The following is a 17,291-nucleotide window of genomic DNA, read 5'->3' as shown; positions in this document are numbered from 1 at the left end:
TACTTGGCTTCTTATCATGTTTATTGTGTACTGTGTTTCTTACTCTCCGAGTAAACTAAATTGCATGAGGATAGGGATTTTTTCTGTTTTATTCTCTGATGTATGTGAAGCACTTGCCTGGGACATAATAGGTCCTCAGTAAATATTTGTTGAATGACTAGCATTAGTTGAAAAAATAGACTTACACGTCTATATGTTCTAAAATTCTTTGTTTTTTTTTTTTTTACAATATTTGAAATGAAATTTTGCGTAGCATTCTCTCTAAAAATGTAAACCAACTAGAAAAGGTTAATTTTAGTTGAATGAAGAGGTTAAGCTAAAAGAACATAGCCTTCTTAGCTTGATGTCTATTTCATGCCTTACAGTATTCAGAGCACAATTTAATTTGAAAACCAGTTGGGCACTTGTCTCAAATACAAATATTATCATAATTCTCCAACAAAATATAAAAATTAGGGCCGGGTGCAGTGGCTCACGGCTGTAATCCCAGCACTTTGGGAGGCCGAGGCAGGTGGATCACTTGAAGTCAGGAGTTCAAGACCAGCCTGGCCAACATGGTGAAACCTTGTCTCTACTAAAAATACAAAAAATTAGCTGGGTGTGGCGGCGCACGCCTGTAATCCCAGCTACTCAGGAGGCTGAGGCAGGAGAATTGCTTGAACCCGGGAGGCGGAGGTTCCAGTGAGCTGACATCACGCCATTGCACTCCAGCCTCAGCAACAGAGCTAGACTCCCATCTCAAAAAAAGAGAAAAATTAATTTATATTTCTTTCAGCATATGTGTGTGCGTAGTGTATTGTGTTTGTGTGATATCAAGATAATGTTCATCAGAAATATATAAGAAGGTCCTAGAAATATAATGACATCCATTTTTAATGAACTTACTGACTTTGTTATGTATATTAGATTTTATGTGCTTTGCTTATCATTAGGATGAGAGTTATGATATTACTGATATTTGATTGTAATTTCCTGTGGCTCAACCTAGTATGTATCATATACATATCAAAATTGCAAACATTCCTAGAAATAAATTGAATCAAAAACACTGAATTCATATTAAATAATATATAATTTTTATATAAGGGCATGAAACACTCCCTTAATAAATGGATAGCCTTATTGTAATTTTTGTGGGGAAGATTTAATATAGAAATATCAATCCTTTTAAAATTAAAATATAAACATTACGATTTTCATCATATTCCCATTTTTCTGTGTTTTGAGAGAGATAAAATGATTTTAATATGTATATAGAAACAAATCCCTGATAATTATCATCAGTCAACTAATAAAAGAATTATCAAGAAACTAGTAATACTGAGATCACCCAGCATTAAAATTTACTATAAATGTGTCACACTAAAAGTGACATACAAATAGATGCAATTGATTAAATGAAGTATATAGATATTTCTGAAATAGATCCAAGTAAAATCATGCATCACGAATATGTTCTGAGAAAAGTATCATAAGCGATATTGTTGTGTGAACATCATAGAGTGTATTTACATGAACCTAGATGGTATTGCCTATTACAATACACAGCCTGTTGCTCCTAGGCTACAAACCTATACAGCATGTTACTGTACTGAATATCGCAAGCAATTGTAACAGTGGTATTTGTATAACTAAAGATATCTAAACATAGAAAAGATAATGTTTTGGCTACTACATCACTAGGCAATAGGAACTTTGCAGCTCCATTATAATCTCATGGGACCACCATATATATGGCCTGCCATTGATGAAAACGTCACTATGCAGCACATGACTATATATGGGAACTTAATGTATGATAAAAAAAAAAAAACCACACAGTATGATCTAAGAATTTGGAGAACTGTGGTCTTGAGCCATAATACCTGGCTTCCAATCAAATCTTTGTTATGTCCGAAGTTTATAATGTGTGAGGCCACATTTTTTATTTTGCCATGTGTGTTTTCTCATTGAAAAATGTGGGTACCTACCTCGCAGAGTTGTCATGACATTTTAATGAACGAATGCATGAGAAATATTTAGAACACTGTCTGGTCCAGAGTAATATATAAGTGTAATTTTAATTCATTATTAAAAAGGATGTTTATTTTATAAATGGTGCTGGTATATTGACTGTCCACCTGAAAGAAAATAAATTTCCACCTCAGACGATATGCAGAAATAAATCTCAATGCATTCAAGATTGAAACTGTAAGACTATTTGAAATTATGGTGTACGAAATCAAGGATGACTTAAGCAAGAAGGAAATCCAAAACATAAAACGCTACCAGATTTGAGTATATAAACAGTTATTATTTTTGGTATAGCAGAATACACCATTAATAAGCAAAAGAAAACAAAAAATATGTTGAACACATGACAATTAATTAGTATCTCGGCTATACAAAGAACTCCTAGGTTCATATGAAAACCCAATATAAAAATGTAAAGGCAATTTACAGAGGAGGGAATGGAAATGTACAATACAAATATAAAAACATGTTTAACCTCACCAGTTATCAGGGAAATTGCAATCAACATCACACAATTGCACTATTTTAAATCAGATAGATAAAACTTTGTGTATAATACACATATCAGAAATGCAAGATGTGTGTGTGTGTTTATAAATCTAAAGTGCTGGCAAAGATACAAGAAATAAACATGCTCATACAATGTTGATGTAAGAAATGCTACAACATTACAGCTTTTCAGATCTATCCTGTAAAACTTACTGTACCAATACATAGAAACAAATACAAGAATGTATGTGTGATAGAAGTTGGAAAGCAGTTTCACCTTTAATCACTGGAGAGTGATTAAATAAATTCTGATATTACAGAATAGTATGTGGTGAAGCTGTTTAAAATGCTGAGTTAGATCTGCATAAACTAGCCTAGAATAGTGTCATACAATATGAAGAAAATTAAGTTGCTAAGAAACATTTGGCCCTATCTTTAACTGTCAAAAAACTTTGTTCATGTATTATTAGAGTGATGACAAAGAATGTGAAAATTACTACATTTTACTTCTTATATCTCTACTTTGTTTTTAAAATGTAACAGAGGATACAAAAGAGAATGGAAAAAAAAAATCCTTACTTCAGTTGTGGCATATGCAATGTTTTAAGGAAGATAAAGCAGTAATTTCCCAAGGGGAAAACTGGTTGTCTTTGACATTACATGTGCATTTAAGCTACTTGGCTTCTTGATTTCCTACTCTTTTGATGCTTTATTGAGGTCAAGAAGGCTCACTGGGGAGAGGCTTCAGGCCTAGAGGAAGCACTAACTGACTGGCAAAGGGAGTGGCAATTGCTTCATATTTTAAAGTTATGCCAAATGAAATGATTGTGTAATATATGTAATATTTTTATTTATCCTTTAGAGTTAAAACATAAAAAATACTCAACCCTAGCTTTATATCAAAATTACCTATGTAGATAATTAATAGACCTATTATGAGATTTTGCATCAATATTTGAACAGTCAGATAAATATTTCATGAAGCTTCTTGAAATGTTTGGGAAACACTTATATGATAAGAGCACATTAGTTTATAATAAATTGATAATTGTGTACTATGTGACACTGTCTCTTTTTTTCAAGTGTTAATTCATCAAGACTTTACCATGAAACAACATACATACTTTGTGATCTGAAAAATACTAAATTCGTACAAAAATTGATGGGTAGGGATTAGTTTCAGCATTGAGATTAGTTGGGATTTACTAATTAATACAACTTAAATCTATGAAGGGTTATTATACAAAGGATGATTATCCTTTTAGATATAATTAGTGAATGTGAAGGTCTGGGACATTATTGTATACTACTGTGGACTTTATAAACACTATAGACTCAGGGCACACTGAATTTACAAAAAGAAAAATCTTTTTTTCGATAATAAATTAACCTTAGCTTAATACTTTTGACCATTACTAAATAGAGTTAGAGGTTCTCTTAGAGATTTTTATATGCAGATTACATTAGGAGTTTTGGGGGTGTTTTTGTTTTTGTTTATTGAGATGGAGTTTCACTCTTGTTGCCCAGGCTGGAGTGCAATGATACGATCTCGGCTCACCTCAACCTCCTCCTCCCAGGTTCAAGAGATTCTCCTGCCTCAGCCTTCCAAGTAGCTGGGATGACAGGCATGAGCCACCATGCCTGGCTAATTTTGTATTTTGTTTTTTGTTTTGTTTTGTTTCGTTTTGTTTTTCAGTAGAGATGTTGGTTGGCTGTTGGTCAGGCTGGTCTTGAACTCCCGACCTCAGGTGATCTGCCCGCCTCAGCCTCCCAAAGTGCTCGGATTACAGGCATGAGCCACCAAACTCAGCCTACATTAGGAGTTTTTAAGGTCGTTTAGCAATATTCTTGCCAAAAATTATCGATATGATTAAATAAGTGCTTCCTACCCATATTCATTCTGTTGCAGACTTCAGAGTTTGCTAGTGTGCTGTAGTGTAGATAGTCTATTATCCATAGCAGTGATGGGAATCGAATCTCCCTTAGGGCAAGTTAACAATACCACTGAAAGCAGCACACCATTAATGTTTTCAGGTTAGTATTACAACACAGTATTTAGTAAATACCAGGTTATGTGACATCCCAAAATCCCTTTTAAAAGTGTGATTTTATCTGAAGGCCTTTTTAAGTTTATGAAAAGCCTAAGACTTTCAGATTGAAGAAAGTGGTACACATCAGGGAAAAGAGTTAATGAAATAGTTGCTCTGTAACATTCCTTATTTTACATCCCGTATATGGCTCAGGCATTGGTAAAATGCATAGAATACTGTGTCTAGTATTGGCTCGTATTAGGTAAATTTGCAAGATTCTCTGGACGACTTAGTAAGCAAAGGTGGTTTCTGTGTTTCATGGAAGTTTTCCCTGCAGCCATAACTGCAGTAATTCTTGCACACAGTATATTCTCAAGACAGAACATTATGCATGCCTTTATATAACCACACCATTTAATGTCTCCTTGTTCCACAATGTGTATTTATTTTCTTGTTTTGTGTGTGTATACAGTTCAATAGAATTTTTCATTTTTCAAGCAAAGCCATATAAAATTGAAAATATTAAAATAGCAGAATTTGATGGTTATCAAGTTTATTTTAAACTTTTTTTTTTTTAAAGAATGCTTAGATACGTGAATGTGTTCACATTATTTTCTCAGATAAAAGTAATTTTGCAAAACTGGGGAGTTTGATACCTTCTCGCTTTGGAATAAAAGTGTTTTTCCTTTTGACCTCAGAAATTTATAATTGGCCTTTTTGGTTATTAATTTTTCTAATTTTTTATCATTAGGAATTTTTCAGGAGATAAGAAGTTGATCATTTTCGTTTATTCTGAATCTAATGCCTTATAATTCATTTTATTGGTGTTTGGTTTCGTTCATATTTCTTATTGAGTTACTATTTTAAAATATTTTTGAAAAAGAAAACATTCCTTTTTATTACCTGGCTTCGAATTGCTTTTAGCCAAGTAACAGAAGTTTTAAAATTAGTGTATTCTTATATATGATTCATTAAATATTATAAATGAACTATTTCACCCATATATATAAAAAGAATATAGTTTTGTAATAGTATAGTTTGTTAAATTGCAGATGTGCTTCAGTAACCTTTTAAATGTAAATCAATGTTTATATGGTTATTTATGTCAAGTATTAATGAAATAATAATGTATAATATTTTCTTTTTTTTTTTCTTTCTTTTTTTTTTTTTTTTTTGAGACGGAGTCTCGCTCTGCCGCCCAGGCTGGAGTACAGTGGCCGGATCTCAGCTCACTGCAAGCTCCGCCTCCCGGGTTCACGCCATTCTCCTGCCTCAGCCTCCCGAGTAGCAGGGACTACAGGCGTCCGCCACCTCGCCCGGCTAGTTTTTTTTGTATTTTTTAGTACAGACGGATTTCACCGTGTTAGCCAGGATGGTCTTGATCTCCTGACCTCATGATCCGCCCGTCTCGGCCCCCCAAAGTGCTGAGATTACAGGCTTGAGCCACCGCGCCCGGCCAATATTTTCATTTTCTTAATGACAGTCATTTGGGATAGTAAATAATCAACCTCCCATTACTAGTAAGATACTGAAATGTAAGTGTTTATTTTTAAAAATAAATATTGCCTTTAGGAAAACTGTTGGTGAAATTAAAATAATAAGAAATATATAATTCACCTAATCTGTAAATATAAAATACTTGTAAGTAATTATAATTTAATAAATCATTTCAAAAATATGGGACATCAGACTTTTCAACTAATATTTAATTTTAATGGTAAAAATGACAATCAAAAATGCATAAAGATACAATAAAAATCCAAATTGTGAAAGTTTTCCTTATAACTTAATTCTCTAGATACATAAATTTAAACAGAGATGGATTTTCAAAAATAGTTGAGACATTTACTTCCATTGTTATCTTATTTAGTTTGGTTATGTCATAGAGTATTAAACCATAAACAACTCAAATTTTTAAAAAGTTCTTTATTCCTAGATTAACTTTATTTTCTAAAGTGTGTTTTTTATAAACGGGCATTCAGGTTAGATGCATGATTTTCATTTAAAACTATGATTTTGAATTTTTCTACTTAAAAATTTTAAAATATTTTCTAGATGTTCTTTTCTGTCATTTATCAACTCACTATTTTATGGTCATGCATATTTTACAGTCCTTTGCTTAATGAAGGGGATATATTCAGAGAAATGCAGCATTAGGTGTTTTTGTCATTGTGCATACATCATGGAGTGTACTTACACAAACCTGGAAGGTATAGCCTAATACACACCTAGGCCCTTGGTATAACCTATTGCTTCTAGGTTACAAATCTGTACAGCATGTTACCTTAATAATACTGCAGGCAGTTTAACACAATATTAACTATTTGTATAGCTAAACATATCAAAACAAAAAGGTACATTAACAATATTAAAAATACAGAATAAAAGTTAAAAAATGGTACTCCTATATATATAATACATGTATAATATGTAATATAATATAATATACTCCTGTATAGGGAACTTACCATGAATAGAATTCACAAGGCTAGAAATTGCTCTGGGTGAGTCAGTGATTGAGCAGTGAGTGAATGTAAAGACCTGGGACATTACTGTACTCTACTGTAGACTATCAACAATGTACACTTAGGGCACACTAATTGTATAAAAATGAACTTTCTTTAATAATTAACCTGAGGTTAGTATAACTTTTTGCTTCATATATTTTTTAATGTTTTTGCTTTTCGGCTCTTTTGACTTTTAAACACTTAGCTTAAAACACTAATATATTGTCCAAAAATATTTTCTTTTTCCTTATTCTGTACACTTTTTTCTTGTTTCCTTTCAGCATTTGTTTTAGGTTCGGGTAATTTTACATGAGTAATTTGCATGTCGCTGAGGTTTGGTGTATGAATGATCCCAGATAGTGAGCATAGTGCTCAATAGGTGGTTTTTCAACCCATTCCTCCTCCCAACCTCTCCCCTCTGGGAGTCCCAGTGTCTATTGTTGCCATCTATATGTCCATGTTTACTCAATGTTTAGTTTCCTCTTATAAGAGAGAACCATCAGTATTTGGCTTTCTGTTTCTGCATTAATTTGGTCTCCAGATACATTCATGTTGCTGCAAAGGACATAATTTTCTTCTTTTTTACAACTGTATAGTATTCCATAGTGTGTATATATCACATTTTACTTATCCAGTCCACCGTTGATGGGCATATAGGTTGATCCCATGTCTTTGCTATTTTGAATAGTGTTGTGATGAATATACTAGTACATGTGTCTTTTTTGTAAAGTGATTTATTTTCCTTTGGATATATACCCAGCGGTGAGATTGCTGGGTCAAATGGTAGTTCTGTTTCACGTTATTTGAGAAATCTCCACACTGCTTTCCGCAGTGGCTGAACCAATTTACATTCCCACCAGTAAAATATAAGTGTTATCTTTTCTCTGCAACCTCTCCAGTATCTGTTATCTTCTGACTTTTTAATAACCATTCTGACTGATGTCAGATGATGTCTCATTGTGGATTTGATTTGCATTTCTCTAACAATTAGTGATGTTGAAAATTTTTTCATATATATGTTGGCCACATGTTTGTTGTCTTTTGAGGCATGTCTGTTCATGTCCTTTGCCTATTTTTAGTGGAGTTGTTTGTTGCTTTTTTTCTATTTAGTTTATTTTCATTTTGTTTTACTTTTAAAACTTTTTAATTAAAAACTAGGACACCAAAACTAAGACACACATTAGCCTACTCCTACACAGGGATGGTATCACCAGTGCCACTGTCTTCCCCCTCCACATCTTGTCCCACTGAAAGATCTTTGGGGGCAGTAATACACATGGAGCTATCCTCTCCTATGATGACAATGTGTTCTTCTGGATTACTTCCTGAAGGACCTGCCTGAGGCTGTGTTATAGTTAACTTTTCTTTTTTAATTAGTAAATGGAATACAGTCTAGAATAATGATAAGAAGTATAGTGTAGTAAACATATAAGCCAGTAACAGTCGTTTATCATCATTATCAGGTTTTATGTACTGTGCACAATTGTATGGGCAATACTTTGTGTACAACTAGCAGAACAGTAGGTTTGTTTACACCAGCATCACCACAAACATATGGGTAATGCTTTGTGATAGGACATTAACAAGGGTTACAATGTCGCTAGGTGACAGAGATTTTTCAGCTCCATTATAATCCTATAAGATCACCATACATGGTCTGTCGTTGAACCAATCTTTGTTATTTGGTGCATGATTGTATATACATTTAAATATTTTGTATTTTTATAATGCCACTGAATTTCCAACCCTATGAAAGCAGAGATCTTATCCTTTTCATTTACCCCTACATCCCCAACATTTGGAATTATACCTGGCACGTAATAGCCACTCAATAAATAATTGTGCAATAAATTCCAGAAATGTGCTAAAATTATTTTTTCATTGTTCTACTTTTTGAGGATTCGTTTATTCTGCAGCCTAATTTTGGACAATTGTTCCATTTTCTTCTGTTACACTGCTTTTAAAAAATAAGACAAAGTGTGTATGGTAAGAGAAAAAACTCATCTGAAATGCAATCTCTATTGCTCTCTTTCTGTTTTACCTGAATATAATTACATACTTTTACATTATTTAACCCAAACTACATATATATGTGTGTGTGTGTGTGTGTGTGTGTGTGTGTGTGTATTCAACTTTGCATTGGTATTTTTTACATCATTTTATAATTTCATACAGTGCCTGCATACTGTCTTTCGTATATGACATTCTGTGTTGTGACTTTTAAACACTTAGCTTAAAACACTAATACATTATGCAGTGTACTAGTGTTCATTGTACAGTGTACTAATACATTGTACAATGTTCTCTGTTTTGGAAATTTCCCCAGGAGAATTGCAGAAGGAGAGAAACAAAGTGAAAGATTAAACCCATTTCATAACTTGACAAATACTACAATATGATTTGCAAAAGACAATATATACTGACACCAATGTTTTAAAAAAGAAAAAGATTAACAGTTTACCCACTCCCTGATTTGTATTTGCTTTATTTTTTACTTGATGGTCAATTTTGCTGCTCTACCTTGAATATATCTTTGATCATTTTAGAAATTAAATATTTTCCTACCTAATTCTTTAATTTTCATTATTTAACAATTTGCTTCACTTTTACTTCCCCCTAAATAATTTCATCTATTCCTATGTCTTTAAATACAATTTATATGTTAACTCCCACATTTCCCCTGGCCTCCAGCCCCATAATCAACCACTTATTTGGCATCTTCACCTGGATGACTGATAGGCATTTTAAGCTTAAAATGGATAAAATAGAAATTCTTCCATCCTCATCTTTCACCCCTTTTGCACCATTTACTTCAGTGAACACAGCCCTATTTTTATTTTCATAGCTATTTTTTACTTTTTAATTTTAATGTTTAATTTACAACATTAAATTGAAAACATTAGTTTTCATTTCAAATATTCAAATCTGTTTAATACATCTTTTGCTAATCAGAATTAAGAACTCTGAACATGTGTCTTATAACATGTGCCCTGAAAGAGCTGGGCTAAAAAGAGGTGATTTAAAATAATAATGATTTCAAAGAGCTTTTTGTTAAGACACAGATGATGAAGACTTACAGGCCTTTCATCAATATAACTTCAATATAGTAAAATCTGGTTTAGTAAGCATTAAGAAGACAATACCCCAAATTATTTTCACTTTTAAATAATGGGCTTCCCTGCAATAGTTTATTATTATATGACCTTCATAGTTTTTTAATAGTTATTTAACTTCTAGTAGTTTTCTTTTTTGAAATAATTATGTCTAAAGTGCTCATCATCTCAACATAACAGGAATAGTTTCAAGTGTTTCTCCTAGAAAGCATAGGTTTTCTTTTCTGTTTTTCTTATTCCTAAGTTATATCCCTCCCTGGGATATAGTGTTGTATATCTTTAAATTTTGAATCATGTTTCAGGGGCAAAGTGAAATAATGTGTTAAATGAAAAAAGAAGTAAGTTAAATTTTGTCTTTAGAAAATTGTCTGGGTAATTCAGTGGGGAGTTGAAGGAGGGGCTCATTGAAGAGTTTTGAACAGAATTTTCTCATAATGCTAAAATAAAGACCCCTTATCCTCAGTCTCACTAAGTTGTCTGATTTTATAGATGATGAAACTGAAGTGATTTGAGAAAGATCACATAGCAGAGCCAAAGTGAGACCACATATCTATTAACGGCCAAGTCTATATTTTTATTATACTACAATATGCTTTAGAGAGGATAAAGTAATAAGACTGAAGAACAGCACAGAATAGGACATATAGATCTAGGGAGCAGGGGAAGTCACAGATAGCTCCTAGGTTTAAAATCTGAGTTGGCAGTGGGTGAAGGGTAAAAATACATGAGACAAGGCGGCATGGTGTTTTATGAGAGATATTAGACATTGCTATGAAAACTGTTCTGCCTTTGATTTGGTTATCAAAAGTAGAGTAAACAAACTAGTGGAGAGTTAGAACTGCTTTTTAAATTCTTTTTGGATACTTCTATTCATGTAAATCTGCTGTACATATTTTATCAAATCAGTGCATTCACACAGGCGTTATTTGTTTATTTGAAGTCTATAGTCAAAAGAAAGGATGCAATTTTTTCAATTTGCTTTGTTCAGCAACTCAATGTAGATTCCCCAAAATGGCACATGTATCTCCATTTGATGCTACTAAGTGGAGCCTCAGTAGCCTAAATTGTAATACATTGGGAAAATAAAAACATTTATCTGGTTAGATTATATAGTGTATATCATGGTAAAAAGTAAATTAATCTACTTGTTTTTCCTTACCAGAACTATGATATCTTGATTATTAAGTTTAAGAGATAAAATGAAATGTCAGTATTTTGATAGGCAAATAATGCATGATATAACAAGAATGTAAAAATATTTTCAAAGATACTTTTTGGTCAGTTACAAATTATAGAAGCCCTCAAAATTATAGAAATTATCATAATTCAATTCAAATTTTTTAAGCAAAAAAGAGAGTTGTATTTCCTCTGTGCTGGCTTTAGACATGGTTAGATTCAGATGCCAAAAAATGCTGTCTTATTTTTATCTAAGTTAACTTCATTTTCAGTCAGGTTCTTCCTTTTCTTATAGTAGTGGTAAGATAGTCACTAGCAATGACAGGCTGGTGTTCTACTAGATTAGGAACACAAATATCTCTTTACCGACAAGTTTACCAAATTCTCATGCTCTTGTTTGGCCATCCTGTGTCATGTGCTCAAACCCAAACCAGTAAAGGTTATGGGTGTGAGTATAGCAACAGGTCAGACCTGGGTCATGTTTTTACTTCTAAAGCAAGCTTGTCCAACCTGCGCCCCAGGATGGCTTTGAATGTGGCCCAATACAAATTTGTAAACTTTCTTAAAACTTTTCTATTTTTTTCTTTGCATTTTTTAAAGCTCTTCAGCTATCATTAGTGTTAGTGTATTTTATGTGTGGCTTGAGACAATTCTTCCAGTGTGACCCAGGGAAGCCAAAAATTGGACACCCTTGTTCTAGAGGTATTGAAAGATTGTCAGCCTTATCTGAGGCAGGTACACCAAGAATGAGAAAGGGTGTTTTCCAGAGGAAAACTGGGGTTCTGTTGCCAGAAGAAGAATGATTGGATATCAACTGAATGACTGAGTAAAATAACAGGTATCCACTGTTGATAGGAATTGCTTTATAAGTGTAATGTCATATATGTGTAGTAAATATGGCAGCCCTAAATAAAATAATTCATACTATTATTTGGGAGTAATGGAACTTGTTTTGCATTTACTTCAATATATGGTTTTATTAAATATTTTTTTTTATTTTTCTGCCATGATAATGAAGAAATATGATGCCTATAGGTAATCTCATTCCTTTCTAGCCATAAAACCATCATGAGTTGGAGTTCTTGTTTGTCGAAAGAGTAAATATATCTTAATGTCTATTTTTAATTAGAAACATATCAATGTTAAAATCGATTTATGTGGTATTTTTAAAACTCATAGGATTCTTACAGAAGTTATTTTGTGATTACAAATAGAGAAATTGTAACTTTATTACTTTTGTTCTGAATAACAGTTGATGCTAGGATAATTAGTATAATTACATTGTTAATCTTTCTCTTTTTTTGATATAACAAATAAGTTGTGAGTCTAGAATAAGGAATACTTAAGTAAAGATTCTTTTAATTTAAAAGTAGTAGTTTTAAGCTGAGTACAATGGTTCACACCTGTAATCCCAGCTACTCAGGAGGCTAAACCAGGTGGATCGCTTGAGCCCAGGAGTTCGGGGCTGCAGCTATGGTTGTGCCACTGCACTCCAGCCTGGGTGGCAAAGGGAGACCCTCCTCTCCAAAAATAAATAAATAAATAAAATTATTGAAACAGTTCATCACTGCTAAAATGGGTTTAGATTTGAAACAGGAACTGTCCAACACAGAAATAACAGTGACCAAATGCATGGAAATATTTGGTTGTGAAAAAAGAATGTACGGATATTACACATCTGTGAAAGACCATTAGGGAAATATCTTCATCTCTCAAGGATTTTCTTACCTATTCTTTCTTTTTCCAGTTAAACTTTGTGTCTCCTTTATAACCTTTATATACTTCTGTGCCAGCACCTTTAAGACTCCTGCACTGATACACACTCATTTTCTACATCTATAAGCTCTTTAAAGGCAGGAACAGTGTCATATATATCCTTTATCTCCAGCTTTCAACACAGGGCTTGGGCCATTCAGTAAGCATTTATAAATGATTAGGTGAATGCTAGCAAATATAATCATAACTCTGAAGGGAAATCCGATTTGTAACTGTCAAGAACATATCTGATTTAGTTTTATACATGTTATACCAAATAATTTGTATGCCATTGAAGATCAGTTCTTTTCTCCCAATTCTTTAGAAATAAGAATATGTATATTTATTTCAGCCAGCACATTAACAGACTTCACCAGTGAAAATGAATCCATGTACACAGTTAGAATTTGCTATTTGTCATTTCAGTTGGAAGTTAAATACTATCAAGGTACAGACATTGCTTTGTAAAATGCCTTTATCTAAGAAGTAAGAGAAAATAATCTACCTTACATAATTATCTTTCCTTCTCCTCTGTTTTTTCCCACCAGTAGTCAGTTATCCACCACCTCAAAGCTTCCATGTTTTTCTGTCTCACTTTTCCGTAACTCTGGCCCGACACTTAAAATGTAAATATAACACTACTCTCCTTATAATATTATTTAACTGAATTTCAGTTTTTTATCTCAACTTCTTTTCAGAGAGTCTGTTTCCTATGTCTGCCCTTATTAGATTAATATTGTATGCAAATAGATATAAATATATTTTTTAATTCTTCAGAGAAAAAGACAGTGTAAGGCAAAGAGGATTCTCATGTTCTTTTGTCAAAAATAAAAATTGGATGATAAATGCCTTGTGTAAGCTATTATTTACTTTTATTAAATTTTGAAAACTTTTTATGTTTATGTTTCCATTAATTTTCTAAATTTGGTAGTCTTATACAGAATAGCGTATTGCCTAAAATTAGAAAATGCTATGTATTGTAATTACTAAGATGCAAACGTTAAGTCTGCTCTTAAGTCATAATACATCTTTAGGTTTTTAATCTTGCCAACAAAATTTGGGGCCACATCAATATTTAATTAAACATTGATTGTGGTTGACAGATTTTTTTATTTAAGATTCTTTGAAATGGCTAAACACTAAAATTCAGGAGAAGGTATTAACTACATAAAAGCACCTTTAATATAAAGATAGACATTGTCATATAATTCTTCAGTTTTCAAAGATATGGATATTTTTGCAAGGTGTTTACTGTCATTAAAAGTTAACACTACTTCGAATTATATATTATTTCAAAGTTTTTGAGTATTGGTCGGGCGTGGTTGTAATCCTAGCATTTTGGGTGGCCGAGGCAGGTGGATCACCTGAGGTCAGGAGTTCGAGACCAGCCTGGCCAACATATAGTGAAACCCCTCTCTACAAAAAGACTACAAAAATTATATGGGTGTGGTGGCACAAGCCTTTTAATCTCAGCTACTTGGGAGGCTGAGGCAGCAGAATTGCTTGAACCCGGGAGGAGGAGGTTGCAGTGAGCCGAGATCACGCCACTGCACTCCAGCCTGGGTGACAGAGCAAGACTCCGTCTCTCAAAAAATAAATAAAATAAATAAATAAATAATAATAAAACTTCGAGTATTGAAAAGAAGAAAAAATAATTAAAGGGTTTAAAAAAAAAAAAAAAAGACAAGCTGATATTCAATAATGTAAGTGCAATACCCACATGTGCAAGTTGTTTTAGATAATAGTTTTAGACTTAAAAAGAAAAAAAAAAAACTGTGAAAAAACATATATAATGTGAGACTGATTTGCCATGTAGAAATTAATATCTTCATACATTTCATAGAGTGGATGTTATAAAATTATTAATAAAATTTCATTACCTTTTATTATCAGCCTATAATTAACCTTTTCTGTGCTGTTCTGCTTCAGGGTGGTTATCACACAGGAAATAATTACTTTGAACAAAACAAAAATGATTACTTATAACTTAAAATAACATAAGACTATGTATTTTGAAAGTCTTGACCGATTAATACATTTTTCTTCATTAAAAATACATTTAAGCACTGCAGTTTGCCAGTATATATATGTCTTTTTTTTTTTTTTTTTTTTTTTTTTTGAGACCGAGTCTTGCTCTGTCGCCCAGGCTGGTGTGCAGTGGCGCAATCTCAGCTCACTGCAAGCTCCACCTCCCGGGTTCACGCTATTCTGCCTCAGCTTCCCGAGTAGCTGGGACTACAGGCGCCCGTCACCATGCCTGGCTAATTTTTTGTATTTTTAGTAGAGACGGGGTTTCACCGTGTTAGCCAGGATAGTCTCGATCTCCTGACTTCGTGATCTGCCCACCTTGGCCTCCCAAAGTTCTGGGATTACAGGCGTGAGCCACCGCACCCGGCCCATAATGTCTTCAATAATATTACAAAAAGGTTATCATTTTGAAAAGAATTGCTTATTCATAAAAATACAATCATATTTAACATTCAGATACTTAAATCCTTAAAAGTGCATTTTCTCAGTATTTCATGTGTACAGGATAAAAATAAAGATGATTGTAATCATCTGTATAATTGGTATAGTATATATCGTGGTTTAACTTTCTAATTGTAACACATTAACTTTTCAGACAAATAATTTTCTACAAAAAGAAGCTGTGAGCAAAATTAACAAATATTATAAAAATACTTCTCAGTCTATTTCTTGAAACTGAATCCACGTAATCAGGGAATATGAAGTTTGTGTTTAACATTCCCAAGAAAACTTAGACTATTTCTCAAACTTTCTAAGTTCTTGAAAACTTGGACTATTTTCCATTAAGTGAAATGATTATATAAAAAATTATAATTAAACAAAATTAAATTTATTGTATTACTGTAAATTGTGTGTATGGAAATAAAATGAGGGGTGTGTGTCTGTGTGTGTGTTGTGTGTGTGTGAGATATGTATAAATATATTTATGAGGTGACTTGGTTTAGAATTTGCATTTATACTTTCTCTGCTTGCTACCTTCCAGAACAAAATGGCCTAAAATGCATGGCTGTATTTCTTTAAAATATTCTTATCCAAATTTGTGTTTTAAAGATAGCATTAGAGATGCTTGCTAAAAATTAGCTAATGAAATCTCTCATAGAATACCTCAAACAACTAAATGTCCTGCTCAAATTTTAGCACATTTTTTTGGCCTGCCCATTTTAATGTCTGGAACAAAGAAAGCTTACTTCAGTGCTTTGTCAGTGACACAACAATCACAAGTTCTGACCTGCCCAGTGAGACATAAAACATTGACATATGTGTCACTGTGCTTCCATGATATAATTTTAAATGTTAGTATTTATATTTTAATTTTAGGGATGATAGAAAATTTCATATTCATTTGATATTTCTTATAATAGTTTTTTATTGTGATTATATAAGTCAAAATATGCTGATTTTTGTGGCTGGATGTTTCAATACAAATAAAAATGTCTATATGTGGTCATACTGGACTGAGTATTCATGTCACTGCCGTAATTTTTCAGTATCTTCTGAAAATATGGTAGTACCATTTGGTAAGATGGTAGTAAGCCCTAATTTTAAAAATGTAGCTATGATAGCCAAAAAAGCAAATAATTAGACTAATTATTTTATAAATATAGATAGTGCAGCTAGGTAATATAATTCTTCAATAGGGTTAGTCTACCCCAAGTCATTGAAAAATTAAAAATTATTAATTATTAGAAATCACTCATTATTATGAAGTTATATTTCATATGTTAGTTTAAATAAAAATGCTAACAATTTTGCTGACCTTTTTGAAAACAGTCATGAAACAAGTAAGATTTTTAATAACAAATATTCTGGGTGATAAGGAACATGAAATTAATGTTTTGAAGGGATTCAAGCTTGAACTTTCCTACTGTTATCTTTATTAACTTTGCTTTATAATTCTACATTCTTTGTTTCTGAAATGTTTTAGAACAAAGCATTTTCTTAAAGTTACAATAGGTGAAGAATCATCAACAGTATTGTGATTTTTGGAGCTATATAGAAGTGTTACCTTTGATGTATAGTTATGATTCCCTCTTGTTAACATACTGATTTCTTATAAATTCTATTGCAAAATGCACAGTGACTCAAGGAAAAATTTTATTTAATAATTTTGACCTGAAAATTGAGTTTTTCCTTTGAAAATTCTAATTTGACAAGGTAGTTGTATTAAAGTGTGATAAAAG

At 32.4% G+C, this 17,291-nt stretch overlaps 1 protein-coding gene across 3 annotated transcripts in view; it reads left to right on the top strand.

Annotated features, from left to right (window-relative positions):
* Positions 1 to 17,291, top strand: part of NOVA1 (NOVA alternative splicing regulator 1) — a 149,962-nt gene that overhangs the window by 129,309 nt on the left and 3,362 nt on the right. The window lies entirely within an intron of this gene.

The sequence above is a fragment of the Chlorocebus sabaeus genome, chromosome 24 (genome assembly GCF_047675955.1).
Source record: "Chlorocebus sabaeus isolate Y175 chromosome 24, mChlSab1.0.hap1, whole genome shotgun sequence".
In the NCBI taxonomy this organism is placed as follows: domain Eukaryota; kingdom Metazoa; phylum Chordata; class Mammalia; order Primates; family Cercopithecidae; genus Chlorocebus; species Chlorocebus sabaeus.
This window is presented reverse-complemented; position numbering and strand designations above follow the sequence as displayed.